The following is a 16,558-nucleotide window of genomic DNA, read 5'->3' as shown; positions in this document are numbered from 1 at the left end:
TTAGTCTCTCCAAATATCAAAATGTCATCCTGAAAATATATGATATTGTTCATTCCCATGAAGAACTTTTCCAACATCTTCTAAAAGATGCTGGCCACTGAGGATAGAACTAAGGGCATCCTTGCACACTGGAAAGTACCCTCCGTGGTGACGAATGCAGTAAGAGGCTTAGACTCCTTGTGCAAATGAATCTGATGATATGTGCTTTCAAGGTCAGGTTTAGAAAATATCATGTCCCCTTTGAGCAATAGGATGAGCTTGTTGCCATTGGCGTAGGGAAAATTATCTCCCACAATATTTTGATTGAGGCTCCTCAAATCCACACAGAATCATAAATGTCCATTAGTTTTTCTGTGATAACCACTGGGGAAATCCAAGTAGAAGCTTCTATAAATTCAATAATTCCTTCCTTGACTATCTTCTCAAGCATCTTTTCCATGTCTGCTCCTACTATAACTGGTACTCTTCTCATTGTATGTAGAACATGAATATCGCTGGGCCTAACTAACTTATTCAACTTTTTTAATTTCCCTATACTTTACGACACAGAGATGTCCTCCATGAGTACAGAACATTGAATACAATTGTAAGGTCAGAACTAGTGGTAACTTTATGGTAATATTTGGCATTTTAGTCAATACACTACCTATTTCAGGGGGTGGGAACATGCAAGGGCCCACGTTTGAGAAACTTTATAACAGTACATGGTGAACAGAAAAAAGAAATGAAGTTACTCAAAAGTATAAAAGTAATTTTACTGGTAGTAAATCTACACATGTAGATGTATTTTTGTGAATATGCCCCTTAGTATTGCAAGACAGATTTGGAAGTTTAAATTACCCACCTGTAATTTGTTGTGGGTGTAAATTGTAAGGATTTACTTTGAACTCCTCCATCTGTTTTAGTATGATGGAGTCTAGTCAGCAGGGTGGGGGAAATGGAGTAGTACCCATCTACATGTTGTTGTGTCTGACAAATGTGCATGTCTAAATATTGAAGATGTGGGGAAGAGTAGTACTCCATTGCGAGAGATATGAATGTAGTACACTTGTGTCTGTATTTGTGCAAACAGGGAAAAGAGCAATATCCATTCACTGGAGGTAGTATACGGGGAGTACCTATGGTATGCACAGCTGCCCAACAGTAGTGCCCTGTTGTAAGAGGTTACATGGTGAAGTAACCCTTAGAAAAAAAGTGGGGAAGAGTAGTAGCCTGTCTTGAGATGTTGTATAGAGAGTACCCTGTTGTGTTCTGTGTTGGGAAAGGATAGTACCCTGTCATGAGAAGTTGAATGGGAGAGCAGCGGATGGTGTGGAATGAGGGAGAAGAGGATTATCATATCACCAAAGATTATGGGAGGAAGTACCCAAGACGTGAAAATGTGGGAAAATGTAGTACACCGTGGTGTTGTGGGTAATAGCCACAAGTTTTGCCCGAGTTTGCTACCAGACTTGTCATTATTCTGTACAAACTGGCCAATTTGACAAGTGAGTAGTACAGGAGGCAGTATAAGTTTGTGATTGTTTTGTTGTTCGTTCATTCAGTTTGCATATAAGGGATCTTGTCAGTGCTGTGTTCGGATTTTGGTGTGTGATGTAGCCCTGGTGTATTGTGGGAGAGTACTTCTTTACCATCTGCTGTTGTATTGCTGGACTGCTCTAGTGTTTGATTCCTGTTGCGTCAATAATGTTTTTAGTATGCATCTACTGAAGGCTGTCATCACTGAGTATGGAGGATGTCTCGACTTTTTCTGGTGCAGTTTCTCGAGGGTGTGATACTGGGTGATGACTGAGTGCTTTCTTTGACCTGGCACTTAGTTATGTTGGTTTTACCAGCTAGGATACCTGTGTGTGGAGTGTGTTGGAACACTGGTCTGCTTTTTTGTGTTTGAGTGTGATGTGTGATGTGTTGCCCCTGTGGTGATAAGAGAGTTGCTTGTGAAAGATGGAGAGTTTGTTGTACTATGTCGTTTACGAAAGTGAGGTGGATGTTGGGGTTCATTTTGTATGAATATAATTGTGAAGACAGGTTTTGTGTTGGAATCTGGTCAAGGGAATTGAGGTGATGAATGGTTAAACTTCCACTTTGTTTTGTTTTGTGTCTTGAATGTGTAGAAGTAGGGATGACTGGGAATTCTTTGTTGAAGGAAGCAGGTGGGTTCCGTGCCCTGGCTGTCAAATGACTGGCCATTCAAGATTACATATCCTGAGTGCAGAAATATAAAGATGTGTCATTGTGCGTATGCAGACACTTGGTGGTAGGGCTTCATGTGCGAGGAGGTTATAAGACTTGCACATCATACGTTACAGTATGTACCATTGCCCTGCCTAGAGGAACTTCTGATCGAAAGTACGGGCCCCTAAATCTTTACAGTGACAGGGAATTATGTAACAGAATGTTTGGGTGTTCTGGGGAGGAAGCAATCACATCCCTGGCAGTCTACCAGTAGGCAAAGGAAGCTGGCTCCCAGGAGTGCTCTGAAGAATTCATAATCTATCCATGAAACTAGGAGCTGGGAATCTAATATGGTGTCTCCTTCATATTCCGGAGAATTTAGGATTAACACTGAAGGAGGAGAAAGAAGCTGACTAGAAGACGGATGTGTAATTTAGGAAACAGGAACTACTGGATGTGTATTACATCTAGAAGTTAACTGTAGTCTAACATTAAAGGAGCCCACTAAACTGCTTACTGAAAAAGGACCCACCACCCAGGAGCAAATCTGAAGTAGGTTTTGGGATTATTTTGTTGATATCCATGGTCTTTCCCTCACATTGTATTATGACAGAGTGGGTCTCTACCTGTCTGAATAGCTTTTGCAATCAATTATGGATTAAGCAGGTGATGAAAAGCCAGTTGCAGATGTGATGTAAAACACTAGCTACAGACGGGGTATGACAGATTATGTGAGCTCAGAAGGAAAAGTGCATTGATGCATAACATATCAAGAGGGTAATACCTGTGAACTGTGTGTGGGATTGTATATTATCGTTACTAATCCTAAACACTGCCTTTAATCTCAATCTTCAAGAAGCATCTGAGGTATTTTTCAATGGTCTAGTTCAGTCTTTCAGTCTAACCGTCCAACTGGAAAGTATTTTTTGTTGACATTATGAGCATAGTTTCCACTCACCTAATAAATTCTTTCCAACCAATCAATGAACTTTCTCACAATCAGTAAATGTTTTTTCCTGGAAGACCCTGAAGACTAAAAATGTGATTGAAAAGAAATTCCAGCTATATCAACTTCTATAGGCAATTTTGTAAGCATATGAAGTGTCTCACTCTAGAGAAACAATTGACTACTACAAATAATATTGTGAAACCACATGAGTTAGGTAGGTCTTCAATGAAGTCCTTGGTCCATGGTTGTCTAGGTGCAGGCAGAGATTGCAATATGCTCTCAGGTTATGTGTGATCCATCTTAACCTGGCCACAAATATCACATTCCTTCATGCATTTATTAACACTGTCTTGTATGCTGGACCATCAAAAATAGCTTTTGAGCAAATCTAGCATGTCCATTATTCTGGAATGACCCGTGACTGCAAATTGTGACACCAATCCTTGGTTTCTACTTCCAGGTCCTCTTGTAGCCTTTTCTTTGAATCTACTCCTCTATGGGCTTGTACTACCTGAACCCAAAAATATGTAGGCATGTCTGAACAATGCCAGAAAGGATATTTAGAGGTGGTTGAGTAGGATCAGTCTGTTCGTTTTGAAGTGATAAAGCATCCACCAAGCATCCGCCTTTCCATATCTATTTCCTGGTCGATATTTTAGATTCAGACTTATATTGTAGCCAATAAATGTTGAAAGTGGGTAATATATGTCACCAATGCCTTATTCCCTTGTCTCAAAGTAAGAAATCCTGTATGTGACACTTGAGTGGTCTGGCGTTTGCCATGTGTTGCTTTGAAGTGCAATAGAAACTGTTCTTATCCTGAAACAATGGTCTCTTGTTTAACTTAACGGCTGTTGTCATGTTCAAGGCATGTTTAAGAGGACAAGAAAGGCTAAATGCCTATTCATCAAAGTTATTAGGAAACTGTTGAACTGGTAATGCAACTCAAATTGTGCTAGAAAGTATTGTAAATTTAAAGGATCACCTGTATATTTGTTAGGAGCGATTAATGCTGTGGTAATTCTGTAGGGCAAACATACAGGCAACATAATTGCTGCGGTGGGGCTACTGGAGGAAGATAAGATTAACTGCTCCCCAGAAGGGGAAGACCATTCCCTGCGGCTGTTTTGAAATTGTTATGTGGTTTAATAAAAATGCTCATTCCTGACAAGCGGCATCCGAATATTTTGGTATCTTTGTCATTGGCTGTGCTATGGTTTGTAATGGGATCTTGTCAGAGTCCATTCCGGGTCTTGCAAACTGCCACGCTCGTGCTGTACCCATAAATAGAACTCAATGAAAACCCGCACCTTCTCAAGTTCCCCTACTGCAGCAGACTTAGGTGCAACTACCGGAAGTAAGAATTTCAGGGAAAATGGGTGGATGGGATGAGACGAAACACATTTCAGGTCAAAGTTCAGACCAAGCTAGTAGTGTCTCGTTCTGCAGGGTGCCTCAAGCTGCAGTCACTCGGAACTTCACGCTATTGCACAACACAGTGTTTCAGTGGAGGTTTAACAACATATGATATGAGGCTACACAAAAGATAGCACAATGTATTCCTAATTGACACCTTACTGTGATGAACTTAAAAAACACCAGGAACATTCGATCGTTTGTGGGAACCAGAGAGCTCTAAGCAGGTAACTGTTGGGATCAATGCACTGGGAGAGGCAGGGAGGAAGGAAGCCAGAAAGCTAATTATTATCCAGAGGGACCAAAAGGGAGAACAAAACAAATGTGAGGGAGCATAAAGGGCTGGATATGAACTGGTGCAACAGAGGAGAGACCAATCTAACCTAGACATTGAAGTTCTCTATTTGTGGTACAGCTCTCTAAAGTGCCCCGAAAATCCCACCTGCAACCAAAACGTTCTATACTGATCAGGTAGAGCTCGAGTCTATAAAATGTCCCTTGATAGTCATCATGTTCCAGTTCTCCAAAGTCTCCAAGCCTGATATATTCTTCCCTTTTGAAGATAGCGGTTTCTAGGGAAAGAAACTCTCCATTTGCAGATGTAGTGAGTTCTATTCCTCACAGGCAGAAGGTTAATACAGTGATGTTATAGTCAGTATTGATGGTAAGCACGGCATCTGTCATGGTTCGCGGCGCGAGCCGCTCCCTGCCATCTCCGCAGACACGCACAGAAGCACCAGAATACTCACTTCCGGGCGAAGGTCCGACCCGGTCTAGTCTTTGTCAGCCGACCTGAGGATCCTGAAGCACTTCCGGGGGAAACGCTTAAACATCGCGTTTCCCGCCGGCTCAAGGCTTCGAATTCTGTTCCAGAGGAGTATTCCTGCGACACGGCTTGGATTGAAGTGCCGTTTCCACAAGCCGACTTCACCGCGCTGGAGCGCTGTTTGCCGACTGTTGTCCTCGTTCTGGGCGCTCTACCTCAGTTGGCATTACGCCACATGGAACTTTGTTTTTTGGGTTTGTTTCCTTAACGCAGGAGCGCATACTTTGTTTTTCGTGTGACCCCGCGCTAGAGCGCATCACAGGGCCACTCATTTTCTGCCTCAGTACCCTAGTCGCGCAGGAGCGCTGTTTATGACTAAGGGTTATAGCACAGGAGTGCTTTTCATTTTGGGTTTTCATTTGTGAACATTGGGTCCCATCGCGCAGGAGCGCTGCTGGGACAATAGCTCTGCTGGATGGAGTCTTGTACATAGCAAAGCCAGGGTGCCCCAAGTTAGAGACTAAGCCTTGATTTCAGTTCCCGCGCAGGAGCGCCTTCATTTTCGTTTTGCTTGGAGCGCCTCTACTTGGTTATTCCTAGTGAGAAGCTGTAGTCTGCCTGAAAACCACGAACGACAGAATCACTGGTGAGTTCACGGAAGGTTGCTTCTGTGTGTGTTTGGGTGGGCTGCGCAGGTAGGGAGAAGGGTGGTTCCTTATGACCTGGTTCTATTCTGTTTTCCCAGCTGGCTCCGAGACACCCGCAAGCTCCACACCCTTATCAAGCCTCTGCATCCTGGCTCCCTTCCCTGCGTCCATCTCATCCCTGCTGGGTCTTTCACTCCACGAGGGTCAGGTGGGTACAGGGGCGGGCGCTCTTGTCGTCTCTGCGGAATAGCTTCACAAGCAAAGGTAAGCCTTGTGGGGCACTTGACAGAATTGACAGAATTCGAAGCCCACGTTAACAATTCCGCCCAGGCGACATGAGCGACCAGGAGGTCACTTTGCAGGACATAGCAGTCATGCTGGCTGCCATGCAGACCGAGAACCTTGCCTTGCGTCAAGATGTCACGGCCCTACAGGGCCAAATGACAGCAGGGATCACTAGTCCTTGGGGTACCACTCCTAGTCCTAGGGTCAGACAAGAAGGCCTGTTGAGACAACCTACGTTTACCTTTGGGGGGTCCTCTGCCGCCACCAACCAAGACACAGCCATCCAGGTCGTCACTCCCCACCCAGTACAGTTGGCACCACCCGAACGTTTCTATGGGGACAGTACTAAGTACGGAATTTTCATTCACCAATGCCAATTGCATTTCATGGCTAGGATTGCGGCTTTTCCCGATGATGCATCCAAAGTTGCATACATATTGTCTTATATGGGCGGGGACGCTGCTCAGTGGTCCATGGCATTGGTGGAGAACGACGATCCCATGCTCAACCACCTGCCAACGTTCAAGGAAGCTATGCGGCGGATGTTCGCTCGCCATACTTTTGTGCAAGCCGCCGACAATGAACTGCTCAACCTGAGACAAGGCAACCAAGACCTGCTTCATTACATCACCATGTTTAGCAGGCTTGTTATCGAGGCCCACTGGCCTGAGGATAAGAAAGTCTCTGTGTTCTATCGGGGATTACGTGATGACCTGAAGTATCTCATCTCGCAGTATCCCAATCCGCCTGACGCAATTGGTCCTTTCATCGACATGGTAGTAAAAATGAACTTCCGACTGCAAGAAAGAAAGACAGACAAGGGGAAAAGCAGCGACAACCGTCTCTTATCCTTTGGGGACAAGGGCATGGAGAAGGCTAAAGAGGAATCCACTCCCCAGGGTGAAGCGTCCGAACCCATGCAGATCGGCGGCATAAGAGGACCCTTGACCAGCCAAGAAAGGGAAAAAAGGAGGAAGCAGAACCAATGCCTGTACTGTGGCAAGAGCGGACACTTCGTAAGGGAATGCCCGGCGAAACCAACGAGACCTCGGGGCAGAAGGCCTTTCGCCTTGCCCGTTACCAAGGGCGACAAGGCGGGAAACGAGACCACCCAGTAGACAAGGGGATCCGTCCACTGGGTTATTATTCTTGTGCACCAGCGGTCCCCGCAGTACACGACGGTAGTCGTCACATCGGCATAGACGTGTCATTAAGGAATCTGGCGGGCAGGACTTGGAAAGTAACCGCCATGCTGGATTCCTGGGCGACAGGTTGCTTCATCGATACAGCGTTTTCCCGGGCCTTGGGCATTGATACGGTGTCGAAGGCCCAACCTGAACCCGTAAAAGCTGTGGATGGAACTGACCTGACTTCCGGCCCTATCAGCCACCGAACGGAGAACATGACGATGTCCTTGTCTAACAACCACGCCGAGTCTATCAGTTTCGACGTCATCGACGCTCCGCAATTCAAGGTGATACTGGGGTTGCCGTGGTTGGTGAAGCACAATCCTCGCATCGACTGGGTGTCACAAACCCTACACCTAGAGTCAGAACACTGTAGTAGCACCTGTTATGCAAAGGACGACCTGCTACGAGCTCGCTCCCTACAAGCACGCACGTTACCGGTTCAGGGCATGGGGATGGTTTCCCAAGCAGACATACCGAAAGAATATCTGGACCTAGCTGAGGTGTTCGACAAGAAGGGGGCCAACACGCTGCCACCCCATCGGTCTTTCGACTGCCGTATCGACCTGATACCCGGCTCCACGTTGCCTTGCAGCAGGATTTACTCGCTCACGGAAAAGGAGAACATCCACCTCCGCTCCTATCTGGACGAATACCTTGACAACGGGTTCATACGTCACTCCAGATCACCGGTTTCTTCTCCCCTTTTCTTCGTGTCGAAGAAGGAAGGGGATCTGAGGACCTGCATCGACTTTCGTGCGATGAACACCATCACCGTAAAAAACCGGTACCCTCTACCGTTGATCACCAACCTCTTGGACCAGGTCAAACATGCCTCCATCTACACCAAACTGGACCTACGGGTGCTTACCATCTTGTCAGAGTCCGGAAGGGTGACGAATGGAAGACCGCCTTCCGGACAAAGTTCGGCCTGTTCGAATACCAGGTCATGCCCTTCGGACTCTGCAACGCCCCTGCCGCGTTCCAGTTCTTCATCGATGAAGTGCTGAGGGACTTCATCGACATCTTTTGTATCGTCTACATAGACGACATATTGATTTACTCTCAAACCACAGGAGAGCACGTTCAACACGTGCGTTCCGTCCTGCAGCAATTGGAGAAACACCGTTTGTACGTGAAATTGGAGAAAAGCGTTTTTCACGTCACGTCAGTTGAGTTCCTGGGGCACATCATCACTCCGGCTGGCATCCAGATGGACCACAAGAAAGTGGAAGCCATCCTATCCTGGCCTACACCAGAGTCCGTGAAGGGGGTCCAAAGGTTCCTCGGTTTTTCCAACTACTACCGACGATTCATCACCGGGTTCTCCGAGATGGTGGCACCCATCTCACGCCTGTTGCGCAAAGGGGTACGGTTTAGTTGGGACCAAAAAGCAGACGACGCCTTCCAGGAACTGAAGAGACGTTTCACCATAGCCCCGGTCCTGATACACCCTGACACCGAACAACCCTTCATTGTGGAGGCTGACGCCTCGAAGGAAGCCATAGGAGGAGTGCTGTCACAAAGAAGCACCAGAACAGGACTACTGCATCCAGTGGCCTTCTATTCCAAGAAGCTCCTACCCGCTGAACGCAACTACACAGTGTCAGACCGGGAGCTCCTGGTCATCAAAACAGCGTTCGAGGAATGGCGCCACTTCCTGAAAGACGCCAAACACACGGTGACCATCTACACAGACCACAGAAACCTCCAGTTTCTACGATCAGCGCGTGCCCTCACAGCCCGACAGCTTCGATGGACCCTGTTCTTCAATGAGTACGACTTCACGATCACGTTCCGGCCAGGGAAAGACAACGCCAAAGCGGATGCTCTTTCGCGTCTTGAGGAATCTGAAGAAGATGACGAAAGCCTCGAGCCAGCCCCCATAATACCGGAAAATCACTTCCAGGGCATAGTCACATCTACTAAACAGGGCTGGAAGCAGGCTGACCAACGGGCCCTGGATGAAGACAACAAAGACCTAACACTTGTGAACGGGTCTCAGTACAAGGGTGAACAATTGTACCTTCCAGAGGCACCTGAACAGAAAAAAGCACTTGGCCTGTGCCATGATCATGTCCTCGCGGGCCATCCTGGCTACCACAAAACACTTGATCTCGTACGGAGACGGTTCTGGTGGCCAACATTGGTAACCGACACAAGAAACCATGTGACGAACTGTGCCGTTTGTCTACTAGGCAAGAACAGATCAGAGCCTCCTATGGGATTTCTGCGTTCCATTCCTGTTCCACCGTATCCGTGGCACACCATCTCCATGGATTTCGTGGTTGAACTCCCACTCACCAAGACGGGGCACACCACGGTACTCACCATAGTGGACCACCTCTCCAAGATGGCACATTTCGTACCCTTGGTGAAACTGCCCTCCGCAGTGGAACTGGCCTTGATTTTCGTGCATGAGGTGGTTCGCCTCCACGGCATTCCGTCCGTGGTCATAACGGATCGGGGACCACAGTTCGTGTCCCGCTTCTGGAAAGAGGTATGCAGGATACTCGAGTTGGACGTTCGCCTGTCCTCAGCGTACCACCCCCAGACCGATGGTCAGGCCGAAAGAACTAACCACACCATGGAGCAGTACCTCCGCTGTTTGCTGCTTTCAGTTGAGAAGGAATGGTCTGATGTCATCTGGATGGCGGAATACGCATATAACAACAGCAAGCACTCGGCCATTGGCATGTCTCCTTTCTTCTGCCTCCACGGACGTCACCCTCGCACCACAGCCTGGGAGAACTCTCAGGACAGCCAGTTGCCCACTGTGCGGTCATATCATGAGTCCCTGCGCAAGCTCTGGCAGCAAGCGCGGTTCGAACTGGCCAAGGCTAAGGACACCTACAAAGAACATGCCGACGCCCACAGACAGAAGGAACCCGCTTACCGCTCGGGTGACAGGGTTTGGCTTTCCATCAGGCACCTCAATGTGCATGGCCCCAAGAAACTGTTGCCTCGTTACGTGGGTCCCTTTGTCATCGAGAGGGTGGTCAACCCTGTGGCCATGAAGCTGTCCCTTCCTCCGAACATGAAGATCCACCCAGTCTTCCACGTATCCCTTCTACGTGCTGTCCAGACCGGCTGCTCTGTTCCCTCTCCTCCTTCTCCGGTGGTGGTGGAGGACCATGTTGAGTATGAGGTCAGGGCTATCTTGGGGTCTCGTCGTACCAGGGGTAAGCTGTTTTACCTGGTGGACTGGAAGGGGTACGGTCCCGACGAGCGGTCCTGGGAGCCCTTGTCCCATGTGCGCCATGCTCCTGTACTAGTCCGTGCTTTTCATCTGAGTCACCCTCTGAGCCCTCGTCCTGCCTCTCCTTTCTGGGGTTCGGGGGTGTTGGAGGGGTCTGTTCTAGGGGGGGGTGCTGTCATGGTTCGCGGCGCGAGCCGCTCCCTGCCATCTCCGCAGACACGCACAGAAGCACCAGAATACTCACTTCCGGGCGAAGGTCCGACCCGGTCTAGTCTTTGTCAGCCGACCTGAGGATCCTGAAGCACTTCCGGGGGAAACGCTTAAACATCGCGTTTCCCGCCGGCTCAAGGCTTCGAATTCTGTTCCAGAGGAGTATTCCTGCGACACGGCTTGGATTGAAGTGCCGTTTCCACAAGCCGACTTCACCGCGCTGGAGCGCTGTTTGCCGACTGTTGTCCTCGTTCTGGGCGCTCTACCTCAGTTGGCATTACGCCACATGGAACTTTGTTTTTTGGGTTTGTTTCCTTAACGCAGGAGCGCATACTTTGTTTTTCGTGTGACCCCGCGCTACAGCGCATCACAGGGCCACTCATTTTCTGCCTCAGTACCCTAGTCGCGCAGGAGCGCTGTTTATGACTAAGGGTTATAGCACAGGAGTGCTTTTCATTTTGGGTTTTCATTTGTGAACATTGGGTCCCATCGCGCAGGAGCGCTGCTGGGACAATAGCTCTGCTGGATGGAGTCTTGTACATAGCAAAGCCAGGGTGCCCCAAGTTAGAGACTAAGCCTTGATTTCAGTTCCCGCGCAGGAGCGCCTTCATTTTCGTTTTGCTTGGAGCGCCTCTACTTGGTTATTCCTAGTGAGAAGCTGTAGTCTGCCTGAAAACCACGAACGACAGAATCACTGGTGAGTTCACGGAAGGTTGCTTCTGTGTGTGTTTGGGTGGGCTGCGCAGGTAGGGAGAAGGGTGGTTCCTTATGACCTGGTTCTATTCTGTTTTCCCATCTGGCTCCGAGACACCCGCAAGCTCCACACCCTTATCAAGCCTCTGCATCCTGGCACCCTTCCCTGCGTCCATCTCATCCCTGCTGGGTCTTTCACTCCACGAGGGTCAGGTGGGTACAGGGGCGGGCGCTCTTGTCGTCTCTGCGGAATAGCTTCACAAGCAAAGGTAAGCCTTGTGGAGCACTTGACAGAATTGACAGCATCAGTTTTAATATCCCTAATTATGGAAGAATCCTTTAGGGAATTTAAGGGAGTTCAAACATTGTGGTGAAGATATGGAACATGAGATCTGGGTATTGATTCATGAACGTACAATTTTTTATACGGGGAGATGGGTGCAGGGCCGGACTGGCCGTAGTGGCCATTGGGCGTTTCCCTTGGAGGCTGGAAGAGTGGTGGCTGGTTTTTGGAGCGGTGGGAGCTGGTTTTGTTACTGGGAGATGGTTTTGCAGCGATGCTGCAATATCGGCCCCCAACAACAAAAGCAGCAGTGCTGGGGACCGATTTTGTTAAGCTGCAGTACTTTACGTTCGCTTATTCCCATCCCCCCGGTGGGGGCAAGTCTGACAAAATTGCCAGGGCTCCATTGGGTTTCCCTGGATGGGTAGCCCACATTTCTGAGACAATCATTTTCTTTTCTAGTATGTGATTTTTGATTTCTAGTTTGAGACTATCAATTAAGGTTTTATGTTGGACGTAATGACTCAATGTTTATGGTATTGGACGCCACTTTTGGATTGACTAAGGAGGAATAGTATCTCTGAGATGCTGTTACATGCATATTAGAGGCTGCTATGGTAAGAACCTCTCTTTGTTTTAGGATGATTATAATAGGATCACATAAAAAAAAATCTAAGCAGCTTATTTAAAAAAAGTAGGGCTTTCACAATATGCAGCAGAGGGGTATGACCTCCAGGTCCCTCCAGTCCTCGTCCCATTCCATACAAAGTGGATATGACCATCTCCACAACAGAAAAGAAGAGCAGGAGAATGCTGGGAACCGAACCTCACCCCCTCCCACTGGCAGTACATAAGCCTTACCTACCCAGCATTCATCCTGTTCTTTTTTGTGTCTTCGGATAGAATGTGACGTGGTTGCTGGTTGCACTTACTTGCTGCTTCTTCTTGCTTCTTCTTGCTGCAGTCTATTCTGTATTCCATCTGGCTGCTGGGCTGTCCTTGACGTACTGCTGCATGGTTAGCCGAATTTGTTGGCAGCCAGCCCTTTGTGGCTGGGGCGCCAATCCTCCCAGTCTGTTCCGGGGTGGAGGGTGCATCCTCCTGTGTCTGGGCCGGTCTAGCGAATGCGCTGCTGCTGTGGGGTGACTCGGGCCAGTCTTGGTGGTGCCCCTGGAGTTCCTGGCTAGCTGGTGTGATTTTTACCTGCTTTGCGGCCTTTTCCAGCCTACGGCCATTCCACCCTGAGTTCACCAGCTCTCGTCTGTTCTCAGGAATTGAGAAGGGTCGGGCCTGGTTTGTTCCTTCATGAGTGACGCCCTGGGATTGCCAGGTGCTTAAGCTGAGACCGCTTGGGAATTTCGGATACTGCAGACTTTTCATGTTTGCTCAACACTGGTATGTTGGAGGACATCTGGGCTACCTGGTGGGGGCAGACTGCGTGTGGTAGTGTCTGCCTGCCCCGGGCGGGAGTACCACATAGCATTTTTTTTCTGGTCTGTCTATGGCCATATCGCCCCTTTTTCCTGTCATCTGGTCTGCTTCTTGGTTGAGTCTGGTTGTTGCCTTCCCTGGAAGGCCGCACGGGAATGCCTGTTGTTGTTGGCTACTTCCTGGACTTTTGAGGCCCCAGCATCCCTATTGCTTGGCCTGTGTTTTGGTCTCTGTTGTCTCTCTCTCTTTCAGTGGGGTGTTTACGGATGGCCTCCTGCCCTGAGCTGGTTGTCGGTTCCTAGGCAGGCTGGTGGGGGCAGGTGGTGTGTTGCGGTGTCTGCTTGCCCCGGGGGTAAGTACCTCATATCGGTTTGTCTCCTATTCTGGCTCTCTGGCTCTGGCCTTTGGGGTCCCTGGCCTCCCTGCTGGAGTATGTGTTTTCTGCCTGTTGACCGGTGCTGTGTTGATGGTCTGTGCCTAGGCCTGCTGGTGGGGGTTGTCAGTGTTGTGTCTACCATACCTGGCAGTTTTTCGTCCAGGTGTTCCTTATGTCTTGCATCAGGACCTTGGGGTTCCCGGCCTCCCTACATTTTGGATTCCGTAGTTGCCTGGGGGGAGGGGGGTTGGTGTTTTGCCATCTCTCTGGCCTGGTGTAGCCCTTCACGCTAGGGTTCACTGCACTGGTATGCTGGGCCTCTCGCTGGTCTCCCGCGGCTGTGTGTGGTTGGCTGTTGGCTTGGGTGCTGCGCTGATAGAGCCCCTGGTATGCCTTGTTGCGGGCGTTGGTATTGGCCTATTGCCCGGTGCTGCATTGTGGGTTGCACTTGGGCTGGCTGTTGGGGGTTGGAAGCCATGTTGGGGTTTCCGTCTCCCCCATCCTGTTCCTTTTTCATGTGCTTTGGCCTCTTTTGGGGATCCTGTGCCTCTCGGCTGCCGGGTCGTTTGCTGCCAGGGTGGGCTGGGTGTTCTGGGTCATCCTTCGCATCTGCCTATGCGGTTCCTTGGTTTCTCCCCTGTTGCTTCGGCCTGGCTAGAGGGGGTGTTGGTGGGGTAGTCAGTGTGGTCTGGTGTCTGTCTGCCCTGGGGTATGTGCTGCATTGTGATCTTTCTGATTTCGCTCCTGCTTGGCGGCCCTGTTGTTCTCCGTTTCCGGGCTGTGCCTTTTCTCTGCCCTGGCCTTGACTCGGCCCTGGGGCTGTGGCTTCGCAGGAGTTTTGTTCAGGTTGTCCCTTGTGTGCCTGGTTGCTGTCTGCCTGGTTGGTGGGATGCCTGCTGTGTTGGCTTGGTCCTGTCGCTTTCCCCTTGGTGCTTGTGGTTTGGGCTTGGTCCTTTGGTTTTCCTGACCGCCTTCTGGCTGTTTTTTTCTGGGCGTGTGCTCTGGTGCGGGGCCTGGCTTTGTGCCTGTGATGTCTCTTGTCCCTGTTATTTTTTAATCTATTTGGTGGCTTTGCGGTTAAGGGTCTCCTGGAGTTCGGTTTCTACCCTCTCCCTCTTCTGGTTCATTCCCCCTATGTGGGTTGGGCACCTTTGTGCTCTCAGGGCTCGTCCCTCCTTGGGTTGTGGCATTGCCTTGAGTCTTCGGTTGGTTGGTGGGGCCTTGGCTTTGCCTATGTCTGTCAGCCTCTTTATCCCTTTGTTTGGCCCCTTGCTTGCCTCTGTGGGTGAGGTTGGTGTTGCCTTTCCGCCTGGATGTGCCCGGCTAGATTATTATATTCTTATTATCCTAACTGACTCAGGGAACATGGTAGAAATTCGAATTTAGTATACCTGAACTCAGAATAATAAAGTACATCTTTTAGTAAAGTTTATTTTAGTATTCTGTGTTTACAAATACCACTTTTAGAAAGCAGGTATTTGCTTGCCTAACCATTTGAGCCTGTCTCTGCTGGGTTGTGTATTCCTTGCCTGGGTTTGTGTGTGTCAGGGCTGGGGAATTCCAGGAGACAGGCTGGGGCAGCCCAGTGGTGAATAGAGAGAAATGCATCTAGATGGGAGGGAGGAGTTACACCTGGGACCTGAATACGGCTGGGCCTTCCCTCTACAATGCTGGCTTCACCCCCTGTGGCTTGTCTGATGTCTCTGCCCTGCACTGTGAAAGGAGAGGAGGAATCATGTCAACAGAGTGCTCCAGAGCTGTATCTTCCCTCCCTGTGCTGGCTCCACCTCCTGTGGGTCGGCTGATGTCTCTGCCCTGCACAGTGAAAGGAAGGGAAGAGTCATGTCAACAAAGTGCTCAGGAACTGGTCTGGACTAGGCAGAGGCCTCTCTGCCTTCAGAGAACAAAGGATTTTAGGGTATAAATATTGGGAACCTGATCCCAAGAAATGAGATCACTTCTGGAACAAGAAACCTTTCTACCAAGGAGAAGAACCAAGGAAGCTGCAGGAGTTTGGACTGCCCCTCTGCCAGTGTGCTGTTTGCTGGGTTGGCCTGCAGTGGTTGCATCATTGCCAAGGGAAAGGAGAAGGAACTTTGTAAGGACTTTCATCCACAGAATATTCTCCAAGGGCTTGAACTGTACTTGCCTCCTGCTGAAGTCTCAGGGACAAAAGACTTCACCTCCAGCTCCCTCCTGAATTTCCTTGCTGGGAATTCTGACTCCAGACACTTGCATGCCGCTGGGAGCTGAAGCGCGACGCATCGAGAAGGAGCATGTCGCCGCCGCTGCTGAAATCATCGCAATGCCAGAGAAGTGAGCCTTCGTCGCATCTCCCTGGAAGCGTGTGTTCATCGAAGTTGTCTGCTGTTGCATCACCGGAGAAGCGTGACACCATCGTGAGAGACGCCATCGCATCACCGGAGAAGCGTGTCGCAGGGCCTGTCGCGGCTCCAAGGTACAGAGTCGTCGCAAGGCTGCCAGGGCATCATCGCATCGTCATCGCAATGCCGCATCAAGGGCGCCGTCTTATCGCATCGCAACTGGATCATCGCATCGCATCAAAGCGCCATCTTGCGCACAGCAACGGGCCCGCAAGCCGAGAATCTACACATCACCTTTGCTCCGGAAAGGCTCACAACGAGTCCCCTACTCTGCGCAAGTATTGAGGAAGGACGCAACCGTTCCCCCGGATCACGGAACCGACGCATCTCCCCTTTTTCGAGCCTTTTGTTCACCTTGTGTTACGCGGGGGTCTTTTGTTTATTTATCACAAAACAGCAAAGTACATATCGTAAGTAGCCATTCGCCTACATCCCTTCTCGGGCCGGCAGTAGTTCAAATTATCTTATCAGCGATTCCCGGCCATGATCAATAGAATAAAAACAACATCATGTTAATCAAACGTTCAGCCAGGGTCAGGCCCTCTCCGGCAAGCCAA

Source organism: Lissotriton vulgaris, chromosome 2_1 (genome assembly GCF_964263255.1).
Source record: "Lissotriton vulgaris chromosome 2_1, aLisVul1.2, whole genome shotgun sequence".
Taxonomy (NCBI): Eukaryota; Metazoa; Chordata; class Amphibia; order Caudata; family Salamandridae; genus Lissotriton; species Lissotriton vulgaris.
The sequence above is the reverse complement of the archived record's forward strand: the minus strand, read 5'-3'. Positions refer to the sequence as shown.